Raw genomic sequence first — 20,954 nt, 5'->3', positions numbered from 1 at the left:
ATAGCAAAATGGTAAGGGAACCATCTAAGAGTTTGGTTGATGTATAGACATCAGGGGCTGAGATGGGCCCAGATCCACTGAGAAAGACACACAGACGGCAAGACATTGAGGTCCTGTAGGTGCTGTTAAACTGTTTGGGTTTTACCACAAGAAGTCCTAACCTGTGGAATTTTTATTTTAAAAGTCATTCCACTACATGATAGTCTAAGTAAATAATTATGGGAACCAAAGGCTCTGCTAGGGTTCTGTTATAGGCAGAAAGATGATGTTGACTTAAATTACTAAAAAATTAAAATTGATCCAGCTGCACTGCTTCTGGGTATCTCCATGAAAAGTCATCATGTTACAGTGATACATGTATACCTATGTTTAGAGCAACACAATTCGCAGTAACTACACTATGGAATAAGCCTATAGGCCCATGAGCAGATGAATGCACAAAGAAACTGTGGTATATGTACACAGTGGAATACTACTCAGACAGAGAAGGATAGATTTGTGTCATTTGCAGGAAAATGGGTGGATCTTGAGACATAATTTGAAGTGAAATAAATTAGATATAAGAAGTTTGATATCACATGGTTTTTTTAATATGAGAGACCTAAAATACAAACAATTTAAACAGCAAAATAAAACAAAGACTGTAGGAAACAGGGAGGTAGACTCTGTGGATATGGGAAGGGGATCCGAGAAAAGAGAGAGAGGGAGGTTAGGAAGTAAGAAAGAGTAAAAGGGTAAAAGGATCAGGATGCAATATATATACGTATATGTATATTACCAATTCCCAACATAAATGTAATTACCAGTTAGCATGGATCACAAACACGTACTAAAAAGAGGTTCTTAAAAGGTTTAAGGGTGCTGGGGATTTAGCTCAGCGGCAAAGCGCCTGCCTGGCAAGCGCAAGGTCGTGAGTTCGGTTCCTGGTACCGGAGAAAAACCAAAAAAAAAAAAAAAAGTTTAAAAATTTACAGATAGAAGGTGGTCAAAAGTAGACGAATTTCAGATTTATCTTGGAGTAGAGTCAAAAACACTTACTGATGAATAAAATTTATAGTCTGAAAAAGTAGAAGAAAAGGCCACAGTTCTTATGTTATGGCTTAAACAATGGAGGGACTGTGTTTTTAAGATGATAGTGTAAAACAATGTGCACAGCCTGTCTAGGATGCATCGTGAAGTACTGCTTGTTTGGGAGATTATGACAGTGAGCAAATTCAAGCTGATTTAGGCATAAAAGTTGTATAGACTTACACAGCAAGCATCAGTGTTTGGCCTGGTTACAAGCAGAAATATACCTTGGTTCTCTCAGAGGATGGCAGACCTTTGCTTCCCTGGCTGCTTCACTGAATGACCTGGCTCTTCCATCTCTGTGGAACAATGACCTTGGTTCTTCCTGTGTCTGAGTCCATATATCAGCCATTTAAAGTGAAGGGAAATCCTCTCCATTCCAGAGGCCAAGTAGTAGGTACAAGAGACTGAGCAGTCTTGCTTGAGTATTATGTCTCCCTTGGGTCCACTTTCTACTATTCAAGAAAGAGGACATGGTGCTTAGCTACCTGCAGTTGTGAACTTGCTCTTGTGAGATTGGTGCTCTGCAATGTGGCCAGTGGTAATTCTTCTCCAATCTGGCTGCATATGCCACTACTCCATTAGGAGGTGAATTTCTGTATCTTCTTTTAAATCTGGGACACCCCTGTTACTTGTAATGCAATGGAAGTGAGTAGGCTTTCAGCACCTCTCTATCTTTCATTTCTATACCTTTGGGCATGAGCTTTCACATAGAGAATCTTGATCTGGACTCCAAATAATGATGATCACATAACAGAGAAGCCCAGGAGGAATCAGCCTTTTCAGCCCTTTCCCCATGTCTGGGTTATGAGACAGAAGCCAGTTGGATGTTCCAGCACAAAACAAAATCCCAGCTAATTGGAACCACGTAGCATTGATTACAGAATTTATGAGATGAGGTACAAAATTAAAATATGAATCTTTTTCTTTTTTTTTAAAGAAAAGGTGGAGGGAAATGTGTTAACTGTATTAAAATATAAAGTTTGCTCCCTTTAGTCAGATCTCTCTCTCTCTCTCTCTCTCTGTGTGTGTGTGTGTGTGTGTGTGTGTGTGTCTGGCACCTTTAAAGTTTGATATTTAAAGTGTCTCTAAGTAAAGAAAATTACAATATTAAATTATTGGCCTGAATTTTTGCACTCATTTTTATCTTGTGCAATTCTAGTTTCAAGTACAAATATCAGAGCACTTAACTCATGTGGAAATTACCAAAATTTCACAATTTGTATTTTATGACTCATCACTGGAAAGTGGCTCCAGATGGTCAAAAGGAAAGCTGGGAGGAAGAAGAGTGGATCTCCTTAGGCACAGATTAGACCAGGAGACCATGGGCAGGCGCAGATGTCACAAGTTTCTGGGATCCCCACCCTAGAAATGGGGTTGGGTAAGATGGTTTCCAGTTCCTTGCTTACACACTATAAGAGTGATGCCGACGGGCTAGCTGAGGGTGGAGAAGTCAGACATTTTCTGTCCCATGGCCTGCCATCCTAACCATGGTACATAGGCAGTTCCTCAGGGGCTACAACCTTTATACCAGGATACATCTGTCGCCTGAGTCAGGGTAGGTCCTGGGGTCTGTAGACAGGGTAAAAAGTAGAATAGGGGTCTTATTAAGTCTTCCTGCTAATCCTGACTAGAAAGACTTGAAAACAAACTTTACTAGAGAAATTTCCCTAAAAAACATACTAAGGATAGGGATACAGAAAGAGAAACACCAGATTAAGAAAGGCACCAAGTGCTCGCTTCGGCAGCACATATACTAAAATTGGAACGATACAGAGAAGATTAGCATGCCCCCTGCGCAAGGATGAACGCAAATTCGTGAAGCGTTCCATATTATTTTGGGCTGGGGATTTAGCTCAGCGGCAAAAGCGCCTGCCTGGCATGCGCAAGGTCGTGAGTTCGGTTCCCGGTACCAGAGAAAAACCAAAAAAAAAAAAAAAAGAAAAGAAAGGCACCAAATGGCCTGGGGCTTGTCCCAAAAAAGCAGAGAAAAAGAACTGATAGGCACTACACAGAAAGAAAACCAAGTACACACATGATAAGCTGCCCCTATCTTCAATAAAATATAGGGGAGACAAGGGGGGAGTTAAATTTAAGGAGGTATGCACTCACACTTATGCCCTAACATACATATACATATATGAGCACATGTACATATACACACATATATATTCACTCTAGTGTCATGATTTTACTCACTCTAGGGTCATTGTAGAGTACAGTAGTTAACCATATGCCCATTTACTAACTCAAAGATAACCGAGAATAAGGAGCACCCTTGCCAACTAGCTGCCTACGCCAAAGATAAGGCCTTCAAAGGTAGATCAAGGACAAATAAACAAGCAGAAAGAAGCTACATGTAATCCACGGGGAGAAATGACATTAGGCAGAGATGCCCAGAGGCCAGTTCAGTTGTGGTAAGTTCTGGGGGTTGGGAGAAAGTCACTTACCTCTATAAAAGCATCTAGGAACAAAGGGCCCACAGCTCCTCCATCTTTCTAGAACTCCTTATTACCCTGATTCTTTCTTATCAGGGTACCTACTCATCTTCTCCCCTCTGCCCCATCCTTTTCCTTTTTACAAAGAAATTGTCTTCATTTTGTTGAATTTTGTCCCTCTGATTTTTTATTGGGGCTGAATTTAAGATCCTGGTAGGCTGTTTGGTCACCAGAGCAGTGGTGCTGGTCCCCCAGATGTGACATTTTTGGTTCCCTGGCCTGGAGCCACATGTGACATCAAAGACAGGCAATAGGCTGGTACTGAAGCCAACTGACATGACAGATTCTAGCCAACAATCCAGGGAGCAGAAACATTGGAAAATCCAGCCAATCCACAGAATCATAAAAAGTGAACTGCTGGTTATTATTTAAAACTACTAAGCCTGATGTTATGGTTTGTATCTAGATGTCTCCCCAAAGCTTCATGAGGTCACAGATGAGGTTTTTTGGAGGTAGCTGGATCTAGGGTGTGTGATGCTGGGATCATGGATTCAATGTTAGGATTAAGGGTATGAGTGCTACCTGCCCTAAGGGTTGGCAGCCTTGATAAAATATACAGGACAAAAAGAGGCTTGCTTATTGAGATACCTCTCTGCTATGCTACCCTGTCTGGAGCCAGCCACCTATGATCTGAAACCCACACAAATTGTGAGCCAAATAAACCTTTCCTCCTTTAACTTTGCATGTCAGGTATTTTGCCTCAATGATGAGCAAAATAACTAAGGCACTTTGGATACAAATTTCTTGGATCTGGATGAATTTCAGAGTAGCTGGTGATTTCTTGGGGCTTCTCATATTTCACTCTTTACCATTTATGAGTAGAACATCCAATGAAGTTATCTGAACCAATCTCCTGGTATATCGAGTGTGTGTGTGTCAAAGGTCTCTTTTTCTTTTTAGTTCTCAGAATTGTAGATCAATAGGCGCTATATCTGAGAAGTTAGCTTCAAGGAACTGTGACTCATAATTTTTATCTGCATGCAGACATCACTGGATGATAACATTTTAGACTTGGACCTTCAGCTTTTCATCCATACAATTGGATAAAACTCTAGGGATCTAGGGAGATCTTGAGGTTATATTTGAGGTTTGAATATCTATAACAAGGGGATAAATTATGGTGGCTCATCAGAGAAGAGGTCTACCAACATTTCTCTTCTTTGCCTATGTACACTGCTCCTCTCACCCAGAGGGGGATCTGATGTCTTTTCTCCTTGAATCAGATCTAACATTATGATGCATTTTAATCCAGAGGATGGAGTAAAAGTGACATGTATGACTTTGGAATTTGGTTTTTAAGAAACCTGTGGCTTTCATTCTTTTGCAGAAATCTCAGGCATCCCAGGCTCTGATGATATCCAGGAAGAATATAGCTACACACTCAAGATGCAGGAGGGCCATGCTGGGTCTGGCTGACCATAAATAATGGAATGTAATAAAATATTGCTGTTTTAAACCACTGAGGTTTGGGGTCACTTTTTACACAGCCACTGATGACAAAACAACTTGTAAGCAATCAGAATCAGGGCTCTGATTGACAAACTCTGTGGGCACATGGATTAGCAGGATTAGAAATTGAAAATAGAAGTGTTGGCGTTGCTATGCTCCATACTTAGGCCATGCCACACACTCCTGAGCTGTTAAATAGTCCTTTCTTTAAAAAGAGGACTTTCCCACGTAGAAGAGAGAATGTGCCCTTTATTTCCTAGAGAGATGACGCAAAAATGCTTTCAGTTACTGCATCCAGCTCCAAGTTCACATTTCCTGACTGAGCATCAAGTGAATTTCCCATGGTCTATCAACCTGTAGAAGGTGTAACAATGTAAACTCATCCCAATACACCCAATATACAAGAATGGAGGGGAAACAGGCAAACAATAAGGTCCTTTTCATATTGCCTGAAGGGAAAATAACCGGTGTGTGTGCAGACTTTCTGGGGATGGTACAGTCAGGTTTAGTGGGTGGGTCAGAGTGTTTCCTGCTCAGTCTACCCGGCACATCTGTTTGGCTTGATGAAGGCTTCCTTTGGTCTATTGTGACATCGGGCCATTTTGATTCAGTGCTGGGAAGGACTTCCCCCTTGGCCCGCTGCATCACCATGCTGCTTTCTATTGCCTCAGTAGCCTGGGGAGTTGTGCAACCATTGCCTTGAATCTACCAAGACTGAAGTTCCTCCTGCCACTTGGCCAATCCTGAAATCTCAGTCATCTGATGATTGACTAAATTTCTAGAAACACCCCTCACTGTTAAGGAAACATAAGAGCTTTAAATGTCAGAGTCTGGGAATTTGAACACACCCTGGGGGATTTGTTGCTTATTAGTGGGTCTCAGTACTCTGCCCAGTCCTGGCTTCCTCAGCTCTCTAGGGGGATTTTCTGAAAAGCTGGCTCAGCAGGGGGCAAAATTAATCTGTCCCTTGGGCCTGACTCCGGGCTGTAAATAACAATGCACAAAACAGGCATTTTCTAGAGGAATACCAGGGGAGGGGTCAGTTTTCCCAATTGTCTAACTCCTTCTTAGTTCCACTTGCACTTCCCAGATCCAGCTGCTTTACCAGCTTTTACAAATTCACAATCTGATTTTCAGTGACCTGGGACAGCTGCCTCTAGACAGGAAAAATCTCTAAACAAAATGCCCATCATCTTTTTCTGTCTTTCAACGTTCTGACCTGGGTAGAATGTTGTCCTTCTACTGCAGTCCAGTCATGAAGACTGTAAGAGGAAGACAGTACGTCCCAATCCTGATGGCAGCTTCCAAGCCCTCAGAGTTCCAGTCTCAGAAACTCCAGGTCTGAACTGTGAGATAAACATTGTCACAATTTACCCCATTGTTACTGCAGAGGAAGAACTGCCTCTTTTCCAGCTGTAGAAGCTTTCCTTACTTGTTACCCCAACCTGGGTGATGTGACTCTGTTCTGTGAGGGATACCAGTGCCAAGCCTGGTGTCTCTGCTCAATAGAATCCCTTCAAAAGAACTCACCTAAAAGTAAATTAAAAAGGAAGAACAGAAGGAAGGTAAAAGGAAATCCAAGATAAACCATGGCTACAGGATCTCCAGATCAAGCCGCTCAGCCGATACCATTGATCTCTCATGTTTCTAACATTATTTTGCTGACTCCATGGACTTTATCCAGTGCTAATAACCAAGATTCCCCTTAATATTCTGCATCTCCATGTGTTTTGCTTATGATCTTTTAAAAAAAGACCATTTATTTCACAAAACCTGTAGCATATTTCTCATAGAAAACTCCAGCTTAACCCTGCTTGCTTGGTTCTCTGTTTAAGGGACAGGATCCTGTTTGCCCCTGTGCCCAGAAGGGACAGGAAATGAAGATTAAAAGCCACAGCCATTGAGGACCGGTGTCTCAGGAAGCAGGGATCAGAATGAAAAAATAAACATACAAAAAATGCTGCCTAGTATCTCTGTTACTGAGATGATATGTCTTTACATTTTTACCCTGTGGTAACCCTGGGACTTAAGCAACTGAAAGGTAAATAGCCTTACCAATGAGGCTTCCAGCCTCTCCCTATGGCTAGGGGATTCCAGTGGAGCCTGGGAGCTGGTCAAGGGTTAGGCTTGCCGTGGGCGCACTTGCATGGGCTTCAAGTTGTCTAGCACGCTCTGGTTTTAGATTCCAAATGTCCGGCCTTGTTGCTGAAACCCACCTTTTACACAGGAGCAGGTATCCCTCTACCCACTCCTATTCCCCAGATTCTAAGGCCCTGATGCCTGATGCTTCCAGAGTCTCAGAGAGCCCTGGGCAATAGCTTCCCACCCTTAATTCAACAGGAAGACATGGAGCTTGGCTGGGTCTACAGTCTGAGTGATGGTCCTTGCTACACCCAAGTCCCTGTTTCAATCTGGGACATTTGTCCCAGAATCAAATGTGTACTTTGCTAGTTTCTCTTCTTTTAAATTGAGCTCTTGCTCAGACCCCAGGGAAAGGGATCCCACAGGGCCCTCCTGCTGGGCCTGTCTTCTCACCTCTGGCTCAGTAATAGAACTTTTACTCCAAAAGAAACTATTGCCTGTGGTTGTTTCCAGTTTCAGGGACTTGCTTGGTGGAGGCTGTCTTTTCCTGTCAGAGCCTAAAAAGTGCCAAAGTCAACAGGGATGTCAATTTCCTGTGGCCAGCCAAGATGAGGTCAGTGCAGCCAGCCAAGTCTATCTTCAGAAGTGCTGCCAAGTTCAAAGTCCCTGAGGGAAGCTGTGGACAGAAATTTCTTCTTTCTTATGAATAATTTTTGCTGGTTTTATTCTATAAAAACCACATGCTTAGTACTAGAAATTTGGAAAATACACATTTGTCAAGAAGAAAGTTAGATCACTTAAATCTTAGAGTTAATTGCTCTTAGCACTTCAGTGGTTCCTGACTTAGAGTGACTTGGAAACAAAATAAAATTCTTGGGAAGAAGTCAGGAAGAAGCATGTATCCATGTGTGGGGTGAGGAGTTGTGGCCCATTATGATGTTCTGTCTTCTCTCCAATGTGTGTTTGGGCTTAGGCCTGCTTCCCAGGGCAGCAGAGGCCACATGCTCTATTGCTTAGTCCTGAAGGCCAAAGAGAACCATCTCCACCTATGGTGTAATAGCTTTGGCTTAGCTGAGCTGATGAGCTCATCTATAAAGGTGGAAATGGAGGGAGCTCTGTGTACCACACCCCCTTAGCAGGAGTTTCCTCCGGCTTAAAGAACAATGCATGAGAAGACACTGTATTCCTGGTAGTTCTTAACTGTTAAAAGACTTATCAACATGCACCTGGCCTTAGTGCTAAAAGTGAGGCAAGACTTACTTGCATGCACTCTTTGTGTTTATGCTTGGGCCCAGTGTTTTCCTTGTTTAGAAGCAAGTGCTTGCCAGATTGACTATGAAGTGGCTTTGATGGTGTCTTGGTTACTTTTCTCTCGCTGAGACAAAATACCTAATGCCCAGAATTAAGGAAGGAAAGGTTTATTTAGCTTACAGTTTATGGAGGTTTCGGGCCATACTTGGCTGGTTCCAAGGCAGACTGGCACATGGCAGAGGGCTACAGTTCATGGCAGTGCAACACAACAAAAGCAACAAGTGCAAAATGGCAGCAAAAAGCCTTTTTCCCTCCCTTACACTGTAAACAATCTACTGCCCCAGGGTTGATATAGCACTCATACCCATAATCCCAGTATTGGATCATGGCTCAATCACAAATCCTAGAAGCCCTCCCCATGACTGCATGAGGATTTGGGGGGATGTGCAGATACAAACCAGAACAGATGGCCAGTCAGAAGAGCAGAAAAAGAAACTCTAACCATGAGAGGCGAAAGGAGAGGAAAATTTTATCTTAACCAAAGGGAATAAATCAGCTATATTAGTCAGATTTCTGATTGCTTGGATACAATACCTGTCAGCCACAACTTCAGTGAAGAGAGGTCTAATAATTCTTAGTTAAGGCTCATAGTTCAGGGCTCATAGTTCAGGGGATTCAGTCCATAGGTGCTGACTCCAAGTCAGAAACATCATGGTGGAAGGACATGGCAGAGGAAAGCTTCTCACCTCATGTCAGCCAGGAAGCATTAAGAGAAAAGAGATTCTTGGGAGAGACATACACTCTGTTAAGGTACCCACAGTGACATACCCCTTCCAACCAGGCCCATCTAACAGTACATTCAGTCATAAACTCATGAATGGATCAACCTATTAATGAGTATAATACACCCATGATCCAATCACCTTCCAAAACCCCCATCTCAGAATACATGAGCCTACTGGGAGACATTCAAGATCTAAACCACAACATCAGTGAGTATAAAAGAGCTTATGAATGAGGAGAGGAGACTGGGAAGGGGAAGCTATCAGGCTAAGAGACACTGAGCGGGAATAGGAAGACACTAACCCTAACCCAACTGTGCATAGACAGAGAGAGATGGACAGGGTGGTCACAGAGATCACTGGGGACAGAGAGAGGGCTTTGCACTGATTGTTTCTGAAGAAACAGCAGGAAGATTCTAATCCTAATCCCCATTTCCAGGGTCCTGCCTCCCACCTGTCCTTGCCATGTCTCACACTGCTGAATCGGATGGCCCAGCCTTGTTTTCAAAACTGGAGAGTAGAGAGTGAAGGGTTTGGTTAATGAAAATGGAGAGGATGCATCTGCTGCCAAGGGTAACAGACTCAAAAGTACAGGACAAATCTGTGGTATAGGGGTAGAAAGAGGACTTCTGGGAGCAGAGAAAAGTGTTTGCAAATCTGGCTCCTGCAAGAAAGGTGGTATGAAGACAGCTGAGGGTATGCAATAATGACTCTCATGCCAAATGGATGACGCATGTGCCAATGTGATCTTTCTGAAGGCCTAGGTGAAGAGGTAGTCCCCTGTGGAGCAAATGGCTGGACAGGTGAAGGATGACAAACCCTTGGCAACCTCTCAAAGCAGTGAGGGAGGCTCCTCACACAGGACCACAGGTGAAGTTCATTTGGTCTAATCTGCACAGCAGACCTCCCCCTGCTCCTTCTGCCAGGGGTTCTTCCATTGACAGAACACTTCTTTCAGCCATTCACTCATTCATTCATTCATCCAGGGTTGTGTTAGGATAGCTGTGTCCCAAAGTCCAGAGGCCTAAGGAGAAGGACTTTATCCTAGGGTACAGAGCTGGGTGGGAGGACAAATCAGTGAAGATTATATTATATTATATTATATTATATTATATTATATTAATCATATCATCATGTTGTGTTGTGTGGTGTCATGCTGTGCTATGTTATATTGTGTTACATTGTACCACATTTCTGAATTTACCCATACAACATCAATATGTAGACTGTCCTTCTAAGCATCATAGATATAGCACTGGATACCACACAGTTCTCAATTTCACAAACCATCCATTTTAGGGTGGAAAGCGACAATGAAAATATTATATTGATTGTATTTTGCATATATTCATCATTTAATTGACAAAAAATGCAGTGAGTTTCAACTGCTTCCATTTTACATGCAAGATACAAGAGATATGGAGAAGCTAAGACCACACACCAGATTAGTGGCAGAGCCTAAACTGCATCCAGAGATCTGAAAAGTGAGTAAGGGGGCTCCTCAGAAAAGCAAGAATATGTGGTTTGCATGACAAACAGTTGAATTTCAGAGAATGTTTTTGGCAAACTCTTTTTAGAATCCGCCTGCTATGGATCTAAAATATTCTTCCAAATTCTCATGTTCTCAGAGGTGAGGCTTTTGGAAGGGATTGGATTAAAGGGGTACTATGTTCATTAGTGGATTAATCCATAGATGAGTTCATATCTGCATGAGCTGTTAGGAGATTGGGCTTGGTTGGAGTAGGGTCACTGAGGCCATGACTTGACTCCAGCTTCTCTCTACTTCCTGCTACTATACATAATGTGAGCATCTTTCCTTCACTATGCCCTTCCATCATGCTATTTCTGCCTTGGAGCCAGCCAACCATGGGCTGCACCCACTAAAACTGTGAATCTAAATAAACCTCCTCCTTTATGCCTCAGGTGTCAAATGTTATTTCCCAACCATGAAGAAATGAATAAATATGACAGGGCTTCCTCACTGACAGAGCATAGTCTGCACTTTTCAAATTCTTAATTTTTTATCTGTACATGTTTGCAATACATAACAATTACACTTGTCAAGAGTTGGTACATGTACATATAACCTCTCAATACCTTTCTCCTTTCTTTTTTTTCCCCTCCACCTTCCATCTAGCTCTTGGCCCCCTTCCCACTTGGAAAAGACCTATTTCCCTATTTCCTATTACCTACTTTTTATTTTACTCTTCATTTATGTTTTGGGTTTCTCATATCAGAGAAATTATGTAATATTTAAACTGTGTGTCTAATTTATTTTACTTAACATTATGGTCTTAATGTGCACTCATTTCCCTAAAATGACTCAAGTCTACACTCTTTTATAGCAGCATAATGTTCCATCATATCTAAATACTGTATTTTCTCAATCCATTCATCTGTTAATGATCATATGGGCCATTTCTAAGATTTTGTCATTGTGAATGTGCTGCTACATTCATTATCCCTGTAATATTTTTCAGGAAGATACCTAGAAGAAGAATAGCTAGGTTGAATGGAATATCCAGTTTTAGATTTTGAGGAATCTCCACAGTGGTTTCTATAGTCTGTATTCCCCTCAACAATGTAGAAAAGTTCCCTTGTATCTGCAGCCTCACTAGTATCTGCTATTATTTGATATTTTTTAATGATAACCCCTCTTTCTGGAGATTGAATCTTGGTGCCGTTTTAATTTGCATTTCTCTAATGTCCAGAGATGTTGAAATTTCTTCATATATTTTTTGGCCATGTGTACTTCTGAGAAGCTTCTATTCACTTAACTGGCTTATTTTTCATTAGGTCTTTTACTTGGGGGGGGAGGAATAACATTTTTAGTTCATTACATATTCTAAATATTAATTCTCTGCTGAAGATATCCAAATTCCTTAACACCATTTATTAAAGTGGCTATCTTTCCTGCAATATGTGTTTTTGGCCCTTGTCAAAGATCAAATGGGTGAATGTGCCTAGGTTTATTTCTGTATCCTCTATTCTGTTTCATTGATTCACATGTCTGTTTTTATGCTACTACTATGCTATTTTCACCACTGTAGCTTTGTAGTATTACTTCAAATCTGAGATTGTGATGCCTCCTGCTTTGTTCCTGTTAATTAGAATTGCTTTTGCTATTCTGAGTCTCTTCTGGCTCCCTATGAATCTTAGCACTGTTTTCTGTAGTTTTTTGTTTATTTGTTTTTTGTTTTTTGCTTTTCACTTTTTGCTTTTTTTTTTTTTTTTGCCAGGCAGGCATTTGTGCTGCTGAGCTCTATCCCTGGCTCATTTTCTGTAGTTTTGTGAGGAATGTTTTTGGTATTTGGGGGTGTTGCATTGAATCTATGTATCTGTTTTGAAAGTATAACCATTTTGACTATTTGTTCTACGTATTCAGGAACAGGGGATATCGTTTTACTTTCTGATGTCCTTATCAATCTCTTTTACACAGTACTCTAGTTTTCCTTGTACAGGCCTTTTACTTCCTCAGTTAGGTTAACTCCTAAGCATTTACATTTTTCTTGATGCTCTTGTGAATGGTATTTTTTTTGTTAAATTCTGTCTGAGTAAGTTCATTGTTAATGTACAGAAATGTTGTTGATTGTTGTGTGTTGATTTTTGCATTCTGATAGTGTTAAGTTATTAAACCTAGGAATATTTTGGTAGAACTTTGAAGTTCTCTATCTAGAGGATCATATCATCTGCAAAGAATGATGACTTTACTTCTTTCCTATACATATTCTTTTTATTTCTTTTTATTTCTTTGATGTTATTTCTTTTGTCTGACTTCTCTGGCTAATGTTTGCATACTGTGTTGAACAAGAGTGTTTATTTTCTTCCTGCATTAAGAGGAAAGGTTTTTAGTTTTTAAACATTGAATATGATGTTGGTAGTATGTTAATCATAAATATCTTTTATTAGAGAGACATAAGATCTTTCTATAACTATTTTACTTGCTTTTTATCATAAATTAATATTTGTTGTTTTAAAGTTTTTTTCTGAGTCTAGTAAAATGATCATGTGTAAAAAATGATCGTGTGATGTTTTGTCCTTGTTTCTGTTTACATGACACATTACATTTGTTGATTTGCATATTTGAACCAGCTTTGCATCCCTAGGATGAAACCTACTTGGTTACAGTATATGACATTTTTTTATAATTTCTTGCATTGTGTTTCTGTATCTAGTTAAAGATTTTTGTGTCTATGTTAATTAAAGACATTGACTTGTAGTTCCATTTTTTTGGATGGATCCTTGTTTGGTTTGGGACTTAGGTAAATGGTAGGTGCAAGGCATGACTTTTGGAGTATTCCTTTCTTTTCCATGTCATTAAAGAAGATGGGGAGTATTGGCATTAGAGCTTTCCTGCAATTTTAGTAGAATTCAGCAGTGAATCCACTGGGACTTTCTGAGTTGGTAGGTTTTTTAATTACAGCTTTAATTTCATTGCTTATTATTGGATTACTCAGAGTTTTTATATTTTTGGTTCAATTTTGGTACTTAATATGTATCTAAGACTCTCCATTTTGCCTGACTTATCCAATTTATTAGAGAAGATGTTTTCAAAATAGTTGCTAAAATCTTGTAGATTTCAACAGTGCCCATTGTGATTTCACCTTTTCCCTAACTGCACTGATTCTGGTCTTTTTTTCCGTTTTTTTATGGTAAGGTTGGCTAAGGATTTGTCTATTTCATTTATTCTTTAAAAAACCAACTCTCCAATTCATTGATTCTTTGTATTTTTAAGTCACTATTTCATTAATTTCTGCTCTGAACTTTATACATTATTTGCTTGTACTAGCTTTGAATTTTTTGGATTTGGATTGTTCTTGTTTTTCTAGGAACTTGAAGTACATCATTAGGTTATTTGTTTGAGGTCACTCTGTTTTTCTGATGTAGGCATGCACCACAGTAAACTTGCCTCTTAGGACTGCTTTTATTGTTGTAATAGGTTCTGGTATGTTGTACTGGTATTACATTTAATTCTACAGAATATACAATTTCTTCCTGGATTTCTTCTCTGACCCATTAATTATTCAAGAACATATGGTTTAATTTCCATGTACTTGCATAATTATGTGGTTTCCTTTGCTCTTTATTTCTTATTTCATTGCAGTATAGTCTGATAATATGTATAAGATAATTTCAGTTGCATTTACAGAAGCATGTTTTATTGTCTAATGTGTGGTCTGTTTTGAAAAGGTTTCACTTGCTACTGAGAAGACTGTGTATTCTATTGTTGAAGAACTATATAGATATCTATTAAGTCCATTTATTTGAATGTTTGCTTTAACTCATATCTCTTTGACGTTATTTTAGTCTAATTGATTTGTCTATTCGACGGTGGGATATCAAGGTTCCCTGCTAGAATTGTGATGTTTATTAGATCGTTCTGTCCATTAGTCTTCTATGCAGTTCTGTGTCCAAATGCAGATACATTTGTAATTGTTATCTCTTCTTATTGAATTCTCCCTTTTATGTACAAGCAGTAACCTGCTTTGCCTCTTCTGATCAGTTTTGGTTTGAAGTCCACTTTGCCTGAAAACAGGATAACTACTCATGCTTATTTTGGGGTTCATTTTGTATGAACTATTTTCTTCCATTCTTGGATTTTTTTAGCCTATGAATTTCTAAGATTGTGTGTCTTTATCGAGCATACCATTGGATTTTGTTTTTTGATTCCTTCTCTCAATCTGTGTCTTTTATTTTATTTTATTTTATTTGTTTTTGTTTTTTTGTTTTGTTTTGTTTTGTTTTTTCTCCGGTTCTGGGAACCAAACTCACGACCTTGTGCTTGCCAGGCAGACGCTTTGCCCCTGAGCTAAATCCCCAGCCCAATCTGTGTCTTTTAATTGTGAAACTGAGACCTTACGTAGTGAGAGCTGTTATTTAAAATACTGTCTCTTTAATGGTTTGATCAGTCTTGCATTCTTACATTTGGTTATCTGAGCAACTTTTTTGAAGACAACAATATGTAATATAACAACCACTGTTAATTCCTACCATTTTGTTTTAAAACTCTGTATCATTTTTATTGTTTTTGTGTTGTTTTGTTTTTGTCTATGTTGTTATTTTATTTTCTTTAAAATGAAAAGTAAAAAAAAAAAAGAAAAAAAAAGAAAATACTGACTTTTTCTTGTCATTGCATTATTTTCCTGTTGCTGATTTCTTTTTGTTTTTCTTTCTTCTTGACTACTCACCCTGACTGGTACATTCATTCTGTTAGACCTTTTGGTGTTGTTGGCTTCATTGTCGTTTTCTAAGATATACTTGAGAATATTTTAGAATTTGTGGTCACAATTTCTTAAAGTGCTTTTTATTGTAGAAATACCTCATTCTCCATTAAAGAGTTTTGAAAGATATATCAGACTGGGTTGAAAGTTCTTTTCTTTTAGGGCAAGGAGCACTTCACTCTAAGTTCTTTTGTTCTTTAGGGCTCATGTTGAGAATTCTGCTATAATTGCAATGGATTTGGCTTTGTAAGTGTTTTTTTATTTTTCTCTAATAGCTTTTAAGACTAGTTCCTTGTGTTAGACTTTTGCAATTTTGACTATGATGTGTTGTGGAGAGGTATTTTTCCTGAGTGCAGTTACTTGGAGTTCTAGATGCATTAATTATCTCTGTGCTAAATTTTTCCCAATATTAAAGTTTCCTGCTCTTATTTCTGTAAACGCATTTTATGCCATTCGTGCTGCCTTCTGCTTTTTCATCAATTCCAATTAATCTTTAATTAGCCTTCTTTGTATCCCTAGCATTACTTGAATCCTTTTTTTATTGTTCTCTTGTTTTTAAGTATGTCTGAATAACTGGTCTCTAATAGTAGTGTTGCTTTCCGGTTCTGACACTCTGTCCACACATTGGTCTCTTCTGTAGCTCATACTTTCAGGAGAATTATTATTCTCCTGAATTTCACTTTGGTACCATTTCCTGTACTCTAATTGTTTGCTAAGCTGGTCATTCATTTCTATATCATTTTATTTATCTCACCTAGCTTTTCATTAGTCACCTATAAATTCATTGCTTTTTTTTTTTTACATCCATTATATTTTGTTATATCTTCTTTGAGACTACTGAACACCTTGTTGCTCTACTTTCAAATGAATCTTTCTTTTGAATAATTCAGCTGTTGTTATGGTTTGTGTCTGTATGTCCCCCCAAAGCCTCATGCAGTCATGGGTGGGGTTTTAGAGTTTATGATTGATCCATGATCCAATGCTGGGATGATGGGTATGAATGCTACACCTGCCCTGGGGTGGATAGTTCGCATATGTAAGGGAGAAAAAGAGGCTGCTTGTCACCACTTCTCCATTTTGCTCTTGTGGCTTTTGCTGTTTTCTGCCCCCATGAACTGTTGCCCTCTGCCATGTGACACTCTGGCTTGGAGCTAGCCGAGTATGGACTGAAACCTCCACAGACTGTGAGCTAAATAAATCTTTCTCTTCTTAATTTTCCTTTTTTTTTTTTTTTTTTTTTTTTTTTTGCTTTGCTGGAATAATCACAGTTTGTTTTCCTACTTTCCATTATATCTTTTTTAAATTTTGAGACAGGGTATCATTATGCAGTTCAGCCTGCCCTTGAGCTCACTTTGTAGCCCAGGCTGACCTTGAACTTGCAAGGATCCTCCTAAGTCAGCCTCCCAAGTGCTGGAATTACAGGTGTGCACCACCACACCTGGCTTCTTCCTTAGTTTTGGGCATTGGGTATTTTGTCTCAGCAATGAGAGAAAAATAACTAAGACAACTGTGTAGCTTTTTATTTTCTCCCTCTTGATGCCGTATGGATCAACTTTGGGGGAGTTTTAGGAGGCATTTTGTTGCTTTGTCTTTTCATGTTTCTGTTCTTTGATTTGTTTGTTTGTTTTATGTGCTCAGATTTGCTGGTTGATTATAGTAGAAAACTTTGTTGCTAGTATAGAGACCTCTTTAGCTAGTGTCTGCTTTTCAGTAATGTACTCTGGGAAGGACTAGCTATATAACTTCTGTCCCAAGATCCAGCTACTTCCATTTATTTGGGAGGGGAGGCTACAGTGTATCTGGCCCAGCACCCAGTTGTCTGAGAATGGGCTGCACTATTAATGACACAAAGGCAATTCATACATTGGCATATAGAGAAAACCAATGAGTGAAAAATAATGATGCCACCTTAGAAATAGTAACAGCAATAATAAAAGCATCAAAGACAAACTATATATTCATATGCCCTAAGAAGCAGTTATGTACCACACTTAACCACAGAAAAGAGATCTATCATTACAGTATAAACTACTAAGAAAAACCAAATAATGACAAACACAAACATTTGAATACAACAACTGCATCTTCACTCACAAGAAAACAGTATTCAACAATAATAGCATAGGGTTAACTATCTAATGATTTGTAAAGTTTTTGGTTATACTACTCAGGATAAAAGGGGTGTGGAAATGGAGAAGGAAAAAAGGAGAATTTGGGTGATTAATCAATGGCAAATGAGGAGGAGGAGAGAAAAGTGAAATATAGCATCCTACTGAAGAATAAATGGTAAAAAGGAGGATTAGACAAAAGTAAAAGACCAAATAAGAAAAAAGAAATTACAGTGAAAAAAAAGAAAAAAAGAATAATAAGAAGGAAAATAATAATTAAAAAGTAAAAAGTTATGAAAGGAGAAAAAAATGAAAAAAGGAAAAAAATCCAAACCCAAAACATTAATGCAGGAAAAAGAAAGAAAAACTTGATATCCACAACCTGGCAAAAAAAAAAAAAAAAAAAAAAAAAGTCCTGTCTTTCTAAATGAATGGTTTCTTTCTAGGATCTGCAGCCTTGGGATCCAGCAAATCACAGTTTTCTCCACCTCGCTTTACAGCCTGTGGTTTGTGCCTCCCTCTTCTTCAAAGTCCCCTCTGTTTACTTCAGACTATGGCAACTGTGCAAGTAGTAACAGATGGAAAAAGCAGTTAGAGCACTAGTCTCTGCTGAATGGAGGCTGCAGACTGGGAGTTCATGCAGACTGCTTGATTTAATGTCAGCCCTTTCAGATCCAGTTTCCTCTAAAAGCCACCTCTGCTATAGTTTCTCAGCAGAGAAGTCAGGACCTATGCCACTCTGAGTGTAATTTCAAACTTCTTAGGGGGTCTATGTGGTCCTCCACTTTCTCTGTGGCTGTCTCTCATGGCTGTCTTTTACCCAGTCACTGTGGGAGGCAACTCTGAAGTGGAGTTGTTCTGTAGTTATTTTGTGGCTTAGCCTTGCACAAGCCCTTCCCCAAATGGAGCTGATTAAATACTGTCTGGCAGTATGGTGTACATTACACTGTTTTTTCTCCAATTCTAGCCTGCTTTAAAGGACTCACATTTTGAGTAAAACCTCACATTTGTTTTGTAGTTTACAATAGTTGTGAGATTTTTGGAGGGGCTAGGGCCACCAGCCGGGCTCATTATTTCTCCCTGCAGCTGTCAGGGCTTACCTTTTCTTCTGGTGCATTAATCTAATCCATAATCAAGTGGATCAGTTAGTTTGTACCTATGTGCCCTTTGCTAAAAGGAAGTAACACAGAGCAGGCCTACAGTTGGTGGTAGCTGCAGCCTGGGTATGGAATTCATGGATGCAGAGTTGGCAAGGAGAAATACCACGCAGATCCATGCTCTGTCCTTGGTGTGTGGGGGCAGATTTCATCTTAGGCTGCATTAAGTTTGGCATAGAGAATACCCATGACCTTATTCTGGCCCACTGTTGTCAGATCTTCAGTATATACACACATATGCACACACACAGAGATGCACATGCTCCAGGCAGGAAGTGTTTCTCATACACACTTTCCCTTTCACCCTTTTTTCACACAGTATTTCTGCTGCTCAGGCCCCTACCTACATTCACTAAGAAAAAGCCCTCTCACTATTTCCTACTCAGTGGGTAGCACCTTCTCCAGGAAGCTTCTTGATCTTTTCTATCACTCCCCATGCTTAGTAAGGAGTTCCTCTGTGGGCATCCTAAACTTAGGTTAAGCCCCCTTCTGGATGCAGAAAATGTATTAAACTTGGGTCATCTGTGCTTGCATAATGAAGAAGATAGCATCAGGAAAAGTAGGATAAGGGAGATGCCCAAGGCAGGGAATAGCTTGGACAAAAAGGTAAGGAGGTGTAGATGTGCCAGATAAAGCCAGGGATGAGAGCAATGCCCTCCAGCTTGTCACAGTCTTCAGGAAGAGGCTTAGAGGAAGTGACAGTGTCCATATCACAAGGAGGAAAGTGACTGACAGTTGTATGCACTTCTGGAAAGGGTGACCTACATGGTGGGCAAAGATGACATGTTGGGGATCTCCACCACAGAAAAGCACAGAGTACTTCACACCCAAGGGCAGAGTCACCATTGGAAAAGAAGCATTCTGGTTGCTTTCATGGGTCCCTGGGAAGGATGAGTACAATGCAATGGAAGGAGGATCCTAACTTTAGGATGATCAGTCCTGGGATAAATGAACCTCACTGCAGGACTCCTGCACACTGAAAACTGGTATATGGTGAGATGCACTGGATTGTTGGAGAGTCTGCTGGGACTGGGATTGGCTTTCTCTAAATCTTCTTTGCATGACCTGAAAGGTTTATGGGACCAGCCCTGTGCCTGGCCTATTCCTTGAACTCTTACAAAGCTTCATTATACATCACTACTACTTTCCCATTCTGTGTCAGAGGAAACTAAAGCCCAGAAAGGTTATGTCCTTGGTCATCAAATGAATGAACAGTAAAAGAAGTTCACACAGGGGTTTGGATGACTCAACATAGGCACATTTCCCCTTCATGATTGTCCACTTTGTGATCTAGTAAATAAAGACATTCTTCAGATGCAAATCTCAACAGATGCAGAGTGAGGAGAGAAAAGGGCCAGGATGGAGGAAAGAAACCCAGAAAGCTACTATCCCAGCTGTATGCCATGAGACAAGGACTTATGCTCTGTTATCCTCAGAACAGGGGAAACAGGAGACATAAGTATGAACTTTCTTAATATGTTTGGAAATTAAGAGAGCTGACTTGTATAAATCACGTAGTACAGCACCAGGGCAGGGCTCAGAGAGGGTCACTGCAGCACTTCCGGCTGCTAGTACTGCTACAAATGCTACTGCTGCTATGAATTCTACCGCTGCTTTGAATGCTACTGCTGCTTATAACAGTAGTGCTGCTGCTTCTATTGCTGCTTTGAATGTTGTTACTCCTGCTGCTTCTACTATTACTACTAGTAAGTAACACAGGCATTCCCTGGTGTCCCTGGAAGCTATAAAGTCATTATACCAAGAGCAGATATCTCCATAGGGCTTAGAGTATCTGCTTTGCAGTCAGATCAGAGTTCAAAAGCAGCTCTGCTATTTCGTATCATACAACATAGCCAGTGTTTCATTTGCTGTTCTATAAAGTGAGAAAAAATAGCATAGTGTTTAACTGTAAGAACCAAAGGAAATAGTTTATGCAAAAGGCATATCCCTTAGTTCCTATTGCAGTGAGAATGTATTGGAATGCTAAAGATAGTGATAGTGATGGTAGATGCTACCCAGTGCATATTACCTTCTTCCACCTAGGGACATAGGTGTGGGAATAAATTCCACAGCATCTAGGATCAAGGCTAGAAGAAAAGTTGAGACAGGATAGTGCATGGTGCAGAGGGTGGAGCAGGCAGAACTGTTGATACAGACTGCGTGAGCTGTGGCTTCCATTCTCTGTGGCTCTGACATATCCCTCCTCCAGGCCCTCCACGGTCATCTGAAAAGATAGGAAGCAGAACTTTCCTGCCAAATACCCATCACAACTGCCTGCCTTACTGACAGCTGGCCTCCAACTTGTTAGACGCTAAATACCAGGTGTGTATCTGTTCAG

Source organism: Chinchilla lanigera, unplaced genomic scaffold, assembly GCF_000276665.1.
Source record: "Chinchilla lanigera isolate Chin_1 unplaced genomic scaffold, ChiLan1.0 scaffold00060, whole genome shotgun sequence".
NCBI lineage: Eukaryota > Metazoa > Chordata > Mammalia > Rodentia > Chinchillidae > Chinchilla > Chinchilla lanigera.
This window is presented reverse-complemented; position numbering follows the sequence as displayed.